The sequence below is a fragment of the Aotus nancymaae genome, unplaced genomic scaffold (assembly GCF_030222135.1).
Source record: "Aotus nancymaae isolate 86718 unplaced genomic scaffold, 86718_ANA_hifiasm-v0.15.2.pri h1tg000007l, whole genome shotgun sequence".
Taxonomy (NCBI): Eukaryota; Metazoa; Chordata; class Mammalia; order Primates; family Aotidae; genus Aotus; species Aotus nancymaae.
Window position 1 is genome coordinate 18,867,145 of NW_026988418.1, and position 8,481 is coordinate 18,875,625.

An 8,481-nucleotide genomic window follows, 5' to 3' on the forward strand; every position below is an offset into this window, starting at 1 on the left:
GAAGAATCTACAGCTTTCTCACACTTCCATTACTTTGATTAAAAATGATAAAAGTGTGAAAATTATCTGTTATAGAAATGGGACTGATTGATGTCTTGGGGACCTAAAAGTGAAGCAGTTGCCAATAAAAATGAAATTAATATTAGCTATTTTTCATGGTTTCTACTAGGTTGCAGTCTCGTATAGAGTCAGGGCATCTGTGTCCCTGTCTAGAGAAGTGAAGGGAAGACAGGGGACAATGCTGAGTGGGGGTTAGAGATAGAAACAGCTAGGGTTGTGTCTTGAGCTTGGCCACCAGGAGCTGCAGAGGCCACTTTGAAATGCTTTGATAAGTCATTCACCATTGACTGAGAGGGGCTATTCTTTTTACTTAGTACAGAGAAAAAAAAAAAGAACAACCAAGAGTTATCAACCAATTAACCAATACGAAAGTCTCCTAAAGATATAGCAGGTACTGTTGGTTAGGAGTAATACATGAGAATTAGAAAGCTAGAGAGAAGAAAATCACCCAAAAGAATCTTGAGGATAATTATATATATATATATGAAAGTCTCTTGGCTACTCTTGAGCCCTATTGCTACTTTCTCTTCATTCTTACTGTTACATACCGCAGTCACACTGAAGGCCCTAGCAGAGTCTGAAATCTTAAACACTTCCCAATACTGCCTTCTGTAGAATAAAAGTGGTATTTATTTCTCACAGGTTAGCTCTGGGGATGCAAAGATGGATGAGCTGAAGTGCCTGGAATGTGTCAAGCTCTCATAGATGGTATAGGAAGAAGGGCCTCCATGACTTTGCCCATGCTTTTTTTTTTTTTTTTTTTTTTTTCCTGGAATGCCTTCCTTCCCTCTGCATGGAGGACTCTGATTTATCTTTCAAGATCAAGTTCAAACACTTGCTTTTTTGGGGAGTCTTCCATCAACTGTGTATGGTGAACTGCTTTCTTCTATTAGAATTTCTATTAGATTATGGAATTTCTATTAGCTTATAGAAATCATGATTGCTAATAAGTAAAATCATATAATTACAGCAATCATAATAATTTATCAAGCACTTGTTTGCTAAGGTCTTTATATGCATTATCTCATTTAATTCTCACAACACTGCAATGAAGTATGTTCTACTACCAGGATGCCCCTTTTGTAGATTCAGAAAAAGAGACGTAGAAAGTTGCTCCATTGGTAAATAAGTAGTAGGTTCAGGATACAAGCCCAGGTTGGTTTGATGCAGAGTCTGAAATCTTAAATATTCTTTAGCACTGCCTCTTATAGAATCATACTGGCATTTATTTCTCACAGCTTAGCTCTGAGGATGCAAAGATGGACGAGAAGGAGTGCCTGGAGTGCATCAAGTGCTCATAGCTGGTACAGGAAGAAAGAGGTAGTCCATAGAGATTTTCTAGGAATGCATCTTCCCATTTCTAGCTTGTTAGCCGCAGAGAAAGGCACAGGGCTCAACTGAATTGAACTCTTTTGCTATTTCACATTCATTCAAGACTCTGCTCAGGAATCATCTTTTCTGGGAAGTCTCTCTGTCAATTCCCCTCCCTCCCAACACTGTCATTTTTGGCATCGTTCTGTTCCCCGGCTGTGTGCTCTCATCATGTATAACACTTGCCTGCTGGTGCTTACCATACTGTTGACTTGCCTGTTACAATAAACAAGACTTTTCCTGTCTAGGTGACTTCTAGAAACTTTAACATGGTGTTTAGATGATGTAGAACAAATACCTAACTTCTCTGCCTCACTTTTCTTATCCACAAACTTGGGATAATAATAATACTTATAGATGTGAATAATATCCCATTTGCTTCAAGATCAGTATTTTTTTTTAAAGGCTTGTCAAGAGAAGCAGTGGGAGTGGAGAAGAAACAAAGGAATCTGTAACTGGTTGTGATCGATTTGCGGTAAACACCATTGCACTTGGACCAGCCTCAGCAGAGTTTTTGACCCCTTTTGGCTGTGCTCTGTGTCTGGAAGGTTAATTGCATTACCTGGGCTTCCTTGCTGACTGACCTCTCATTGTATTTGGCCCAATGGGAGGTACTGGTAGGTTGGGGAGTGGGAAGCAAGAGGTCTGGGCTATTTCTTATCTTCCCCAGCACACTTCTGGAAGTGTTTCATTCATTTTTATCCATGTGTGGCCCCTCCTACATGGGAAGCCAGTTTTCATGGCTTCACTATCTTCTCACCTGCCCCTCTTTCTTGAGCCCTTGGGGTGGTGTTGGGTTTCTGTGGTAGCCTGATCATTTCTTTTTTGTTTGTTTACTTTAATTTAAAAATACTTTACTGCTAAAAATGCTAAGAAGCATCTCAGCCTTTAGCAGGAAGAGGCTCTTGCCTTGATGTTGAAGGCCTGCTGATCACAGTGGTGATTGCTGAAGGTTGGATTGGCTATGGAAATTTCTTAAAATAAGACAACAGTGAAGTTTGCCACATTGATTGATTCTTTCTTTCATCAAAGATTTCTCTGTAGCGTGCAATGCTGTTTGATAGCACTTTGTCCACAGTAGAACTTCTTTCAAAATTGGAGTCAGTCTTCTCAAACTCTGCTACTGCTTTATCAACTAAGTTTATGTTATATTTTCAGTCCTTTTATGGTATTTCAACAATGTTCACAGCATCTTTACCAAGAGTCCAGTCCGTCTCAAGAATCAACTTTCTTTGCTCCTCCATAAAAACCAACTCAACTCCTTATCCATTCAAATTTTATCATGAAATGGCAGGAATTCAGTCACATCTTCAGTCTTACTGATTTCTTATTCGTTGCCTAATCTCTGCCCACACCTCTCTAACTCGTCCTTTACTAAAGCCTTACTTTTGAATTTTTTTAATGTCTTGGTGAACTTGGTTTTCCTGGTGGATACAGCTCTCTAACAGGGACATTGTGCTTGGCTCCTGGTGGGCACCTGAATTTTGTCGCCTTTCTCCTTTTGCCATTGAACCAACAGAGAGAGCCTGTGGCCAGCCTAGGGAGAAACTCTCAGCACCCCTGCACTGAGAGCTCTTTCTCAGGCCTGATGGCTGGCTAATACATGGGCCTTCGGCATGCTGACAGTCCTGGCTTCCTGGCCTCAGTGGCAGAGAAGTGTCCCAGGGTTTATTGTAGCTGGTAGAGGATGGCCTTTTCTCAAGGGAGAGCTCTTTTCTCAATGGGGAGTCTCAAAGGTTTTCCTCCACCATATCCAACTCCAACTTTGATCTTTCTACTACTTGCTCCTTGAGGATAATCAAGGCTTCAGCATATGAATTCAGGGGTGAGAGGCACAATTCAGTCTATTTCAGGTAGTGATAGAAAGCAAGAATTAGCAGATAGCCCAGCTCATACATTTTAGGAAGAGAAATGCCTTCTTTCTTCCTCCTCTTCTGACATGGATGGATAACTTCTGTGATGTATATGTGAACACAACACAACTTCTGATGGCCTGGTATGGTAACCCTGGGGAGGACACGCTGGTGGGTGCTCACCTGGTATCACACTGAACATCCTTACCTAGTGGCTACTGAGCTGCTATGCTCATGGCTCTCCTGAGCCCCAGTGGAGTCCATAGCTCTTGTAGATATCCTGGGTTGTCAAGCTTGCTGTGTTCGGAGCCTAGGCTGGGGCAGGGAAAACCTTCCCTCATGACCTCATTTGAACAAGCACCATCATTAAAGATAGGATGTATACTTTTCTTTAAAAAATGTCCTTATTTCTAGTTATATAAGCACTATATTTGTCATAGAGAATTGAGAACATACAGAAAATATATGAAGAGTCAAAAACACTGTCCTGATATCAAGGACATCAGAGACAGCAGAATTAACATTGTAATGCACCTCTTCCGTTCTTTTCCCAAGCACATTTATGTGTGTGTGGGTATAGGTGTGTATGTCTACATTTGTGTTCATAGAAATGTGTTCATATATTAAGTCATGTAACCTGTTTGCATCAAGCTGGGATGAAAAATGGGGAGGTGATATTAATAGTCATAATTTATATTTTACTGGCTTTTATCTCTATGTGGAATTATAGGTCTCTTGTCCACCTCCTCTTACAAAGGCTGCTGAGTTATTTCCAGGAAGTTCTAAGGGATTTCTCAGATGAACTCAGGAGCTACTTGTCTATCTCCTTCACTTTAACAGCTGTGGCCCTTACAGTGAGGTCTACTCTGAGGCCTCTATGCCTCTGAATGTGCTTTGCCTTTGTGGTCAGGTCCACCATGAAACCTGTTTCTACTGGGCACGGTCATATCTTACAGCTGCCGGGTACTCTTGCCCCTCCTAGTTACCTGGAGCCTTCCTTCAGGTACAGAAACACAGTTATGCTTTTTGGATCCTGTAGGGCAGCAAAGCCAGGCTGGGCTCCCTTGTAGAATGGGGAGTCTCAGCCTCTGTTGGCTTATACTTTGGGGTACAATCAGGTCTGCTTTTTTCTTATGTAGCAATGTTTTCAGAGCTCTTTATAGAAAATGGTTGTGGTAGGAATCGATCTAAGATGGCTGATTAGGAGGAACTCGGGATTGCAGCTCCGAGAAAAGGTGCAGAGGGTGAGTGGACGCCACATTTCCAGACGGATTTTTACTGCCGACAGACCAGGAGATTCACAGGAGGAGGAGCCCCACGGGTCGCCAGCGCCGCTGGTCTGACCAGCGTGGCCACTTGGCCTACGCCCTGGGGCAGGGGGCAGCAGCTCATTGAGCAGAGTGAGAAAGACTGAGTCCCCTCTGAGCCAGCAAGGGGAGCTGAAGCAGGAAGTCAAGCCAGGAGATTCCTGGGCAAGGGCGCACCACGAATCTCAGAGCCGCTGCTTCGGCTGACGCAGCGGCTCACAGGGCAGCAGATTTTTACTGCCCACGGACCAGGAGATTCACAGACGGAGGAGCTCCACGGGTTGCCAGAGCCGCTGGTTGGACCAGAGCGGCCACTCGGCCAACACCTGGGGCAGGGGGCAGCAGCTCCTTGTGCAGAGTGAACAAGACTGGGTCCCCTCTGGGCCAGCAAAGGGAGCTGAGGCAGGGAGTCAAGCCAAGAGATTCCCGGGCAAAGAGGGCGCCATGGGAAGCACGGCTGAACCCGGGACGCTCCAGCTCAGTGGGGGAGGGGCGTCCCCCACCGGGAAACACCCTGCAGTTCCCAGGGCAATTTGCCATAACCAAGGTAACCCGCCACTACAGAGACTCCATCACTACAGGGGCGGGCCAACATAGCGGAAGCAGTTCTAACTACACCCATATAAACAGGACTGCAGGGAAGTTCACACGGAAGCTGGGCGGAGCCCACAGCAGCTCAGCGAAGCCTCTGCAGGCTGAGTGTGACTAGGCTGCCACCTTGTGGGCAGGGAAAACGATAGCAAGACCGCAGGGAATCATAAAGCCCTAACTCCCTGGGACAGAACACCTGGGGGGAAGAAAAGGGGGTTTATGAGTTCTGCTGCTGCAGACTTAAAATTACCAAAATCAGAAAGACAGCAACTACAAAGTCGATAGGTGGATAAATCCACAAAGATGGGAAGAAACCAGCACAAAAAGGATGAAAACACCCAAAACCAGAACACCTCTCCTCCTACAAGGGAGCGCAACTCCTCACCAGCAAGGGAACAAGACTGGATGGAGAATGAGTGTGATGAAATGACAGAATCAGCTTTCAGAAAATGGATAATAAGAAACTTCCGTGAGCTAAAAGAACATGTTCTAACCCAATGCAAAGAAACCAAGAACCTTGAAAAAAGACTTGAACAAAATGCTAACGAGAATGGACAACTTAGAGAGGAATATGAGTGAATTGATGGAACTGAAAAACACAACACGAGAACTTCGCGAAGCATGCACAAGTTTCAACAGTCGAATTGACCAAGCAGAATAAAGGATATCAGAGGTCGAAGATCAACTCAATGAAATAAAATGAGAAGGCAAGATTAGAGAAAACAGGGTAAAAAGGAATGAACAAAGTCAACAAGAATTATGGGACTATGTGAAAAGACCTAATCTACGTTTGATAGGTGTACCTGAATGTGACGAAGAGAATGAATCCAAGCTGGAAAATACTCTTCAGGATATTATCCAGGAAAACTTCCCCAACCTAGCAAGGCAGGCCAATATTCAAGTCCAGGAAATACAGAGAACACCACAAAGATATTCCTTTAGAAGAGCAACCCCACGGCACATAATCATCAGATTCACCAGGGTCGAAATGAAGGAGAAAATACTAAGGGCAGCCAGAGAGAAAGGTCGGGTTACCCACAAAGGGAAGCCCATCAGACTCACAGCAGATCTCTCAGCAGAAACCCTACAGGCCAGAAGAGAGTGGGGGCCGATATTCAACATCCTTAAAGAAAAGAACTTTCAACCCAGAATTTCATATCCAGCCAAACTAAGCTTCATAAGTGAAGGAAAAATAAAATCCTTTGAGAACAAGCAAGTACTCAGAGATTTCATCACCACCAGACCAGCTTTACAAGAGCTCCTGAAGGAGGCACTACACATAGAAAAGAACAACCAGTACCAGCCACTCCAAAAACACACGAAATGGTAAAGAGCATCAACACAATGAAGAATCTGCAGCAACCAATGGGCAAAACAGCCAGCTAGCATCAAAATGACAGGATCGAATTCACACTTAACAATATTAACCCTAAATGTAAATGGACTAAATGCCCCAATCAAAAGACACAGACTGGCAAATTGGATAAAAAGCCAAAACCCATCAGTGTGCTGTATCCAGGAAACCCACCTCACATGCAAGGATACACAAAGGCTCAAAATAAAGGGATGGAGGAAGATTTACCAAACAAATGGAGAGCAAAAAAAAGCAGAAGTTGCAATTCTCATCTCTGATAAAATAGACTTTAAAGCAACAAAGATCAAAAGAGACAAAGAAGGACATTACATAATGGTAAAAGGATCAATGCAACAAGAAGAGCTAACGATCCTAAATATATATGCACCTAATACAGGAGCACCCAGATACATAAGGCAAGTTCTTAAAGAATTACAAAGAGACCTAGACTCCCACACAATAATAGTGGGAGACTTCAACATACCATTGTCAATATTAGACAGATCAACGAGACAGAAAATTAACAAGCATATCCAGGATTTGAACTCAGACCTGGAACAAGCAAGCCTAATAGACATATACAGAACTCTCCACCCCAAATCCACAGAATATACATTCTTCTCAGCACTACATCACACCTACTCTAAAATTGACCACATAATTGGAAGTAAATCACTCCTCAGCAAATGCAAAAGAACGGAAACCATAACAAACAGTCTCTCAGACCACAGTGCAATCAAGTTAGAACTCAGAATTCAGAAGCCAACCCAGAACCGCACAGCCTCATGGAAATTGAACAACTTTCTCCTGAATGTTGACTGGATAAACAATGAAATGAAGGCAGAAATAAAGATGTTCTTCGAAACCAATGAGAATGAAGACACCACATACCAGAATCTCTGGGACACATTTAAAGCAGTCTCTAGAGGAAAATATATAGCAATAAGTGCACACATGAGAAGAAAGGAGAGATCTAAAATTGACACCCTATCGTCAAAATTGAAAGAGCTAGAGGAGCAAGATCAAAAAAACTCAAAACCTAGCAGAAGACAAGAAATAACTAAGATCAAAGCAGAATTGAAGGAGATAGAGACACGAAAAACCCTACAACAAATCAATAAATCCAGGAGCTGGTTTTTTGAAAAGATCAACAAAATAGACAGACCATTAGCCAGATTAATAAAAAAGAAAAGAGAGAATAACCAAATAGATGCAATAAAAAATGATAAAGGGGATATCACCACAGATTCCACAGAAATTCAAACCATCATCAGAGATTATTACAAACAACTCTATGCACATAAACTAGAAAACCTGAAAGAAATGGATAAATTCCTGGACAGTTGCCTCCTTCCAAGCCTAAACCAGGAAGAAGTCGAAACCCTGAATAGACCAATAACAAGGTCTGAAGTCGAGGCAGCAATTAAGAGCCTACCACCCAAAAAAAGCCCAGGTCCAGATAGGTTCACAGCCGAATTCTACCAGACATATAAAGAGGAACTGGTACCATTCCTACTGAAACTATTCCAAATAATCCAAAAAGAGGAAATCCTTCCCAAATCATTTTATGAGACCAACATCATCCTAATACCAAAACCCAGCAGAGACTCAATAAGAAAAGAAAACTACAGGCCAATATCCATGATAAACATAGATGCAAAAATCTTCAATAAAATACTGGCAAGCTGATTGCAACAGCACATCAAAAAGCTTATCCACCATGATCAAGTATGATTCATCCCGGGGATGCAAGTCTGGTTCAATATACGCAAGTCTATAAATGTAATTCACCACATAAACAGAACCAAAGACAAAAACCACATGATTATCTCAATTGATGCAGAGAAGGCCTTCGACAAAATTCAACAGCCCTTTATGCTAAAAACTCTCAATAAACTAGGTATCGACGGGACGTATCTCAAAATAATAAAAGCTATTTATGACA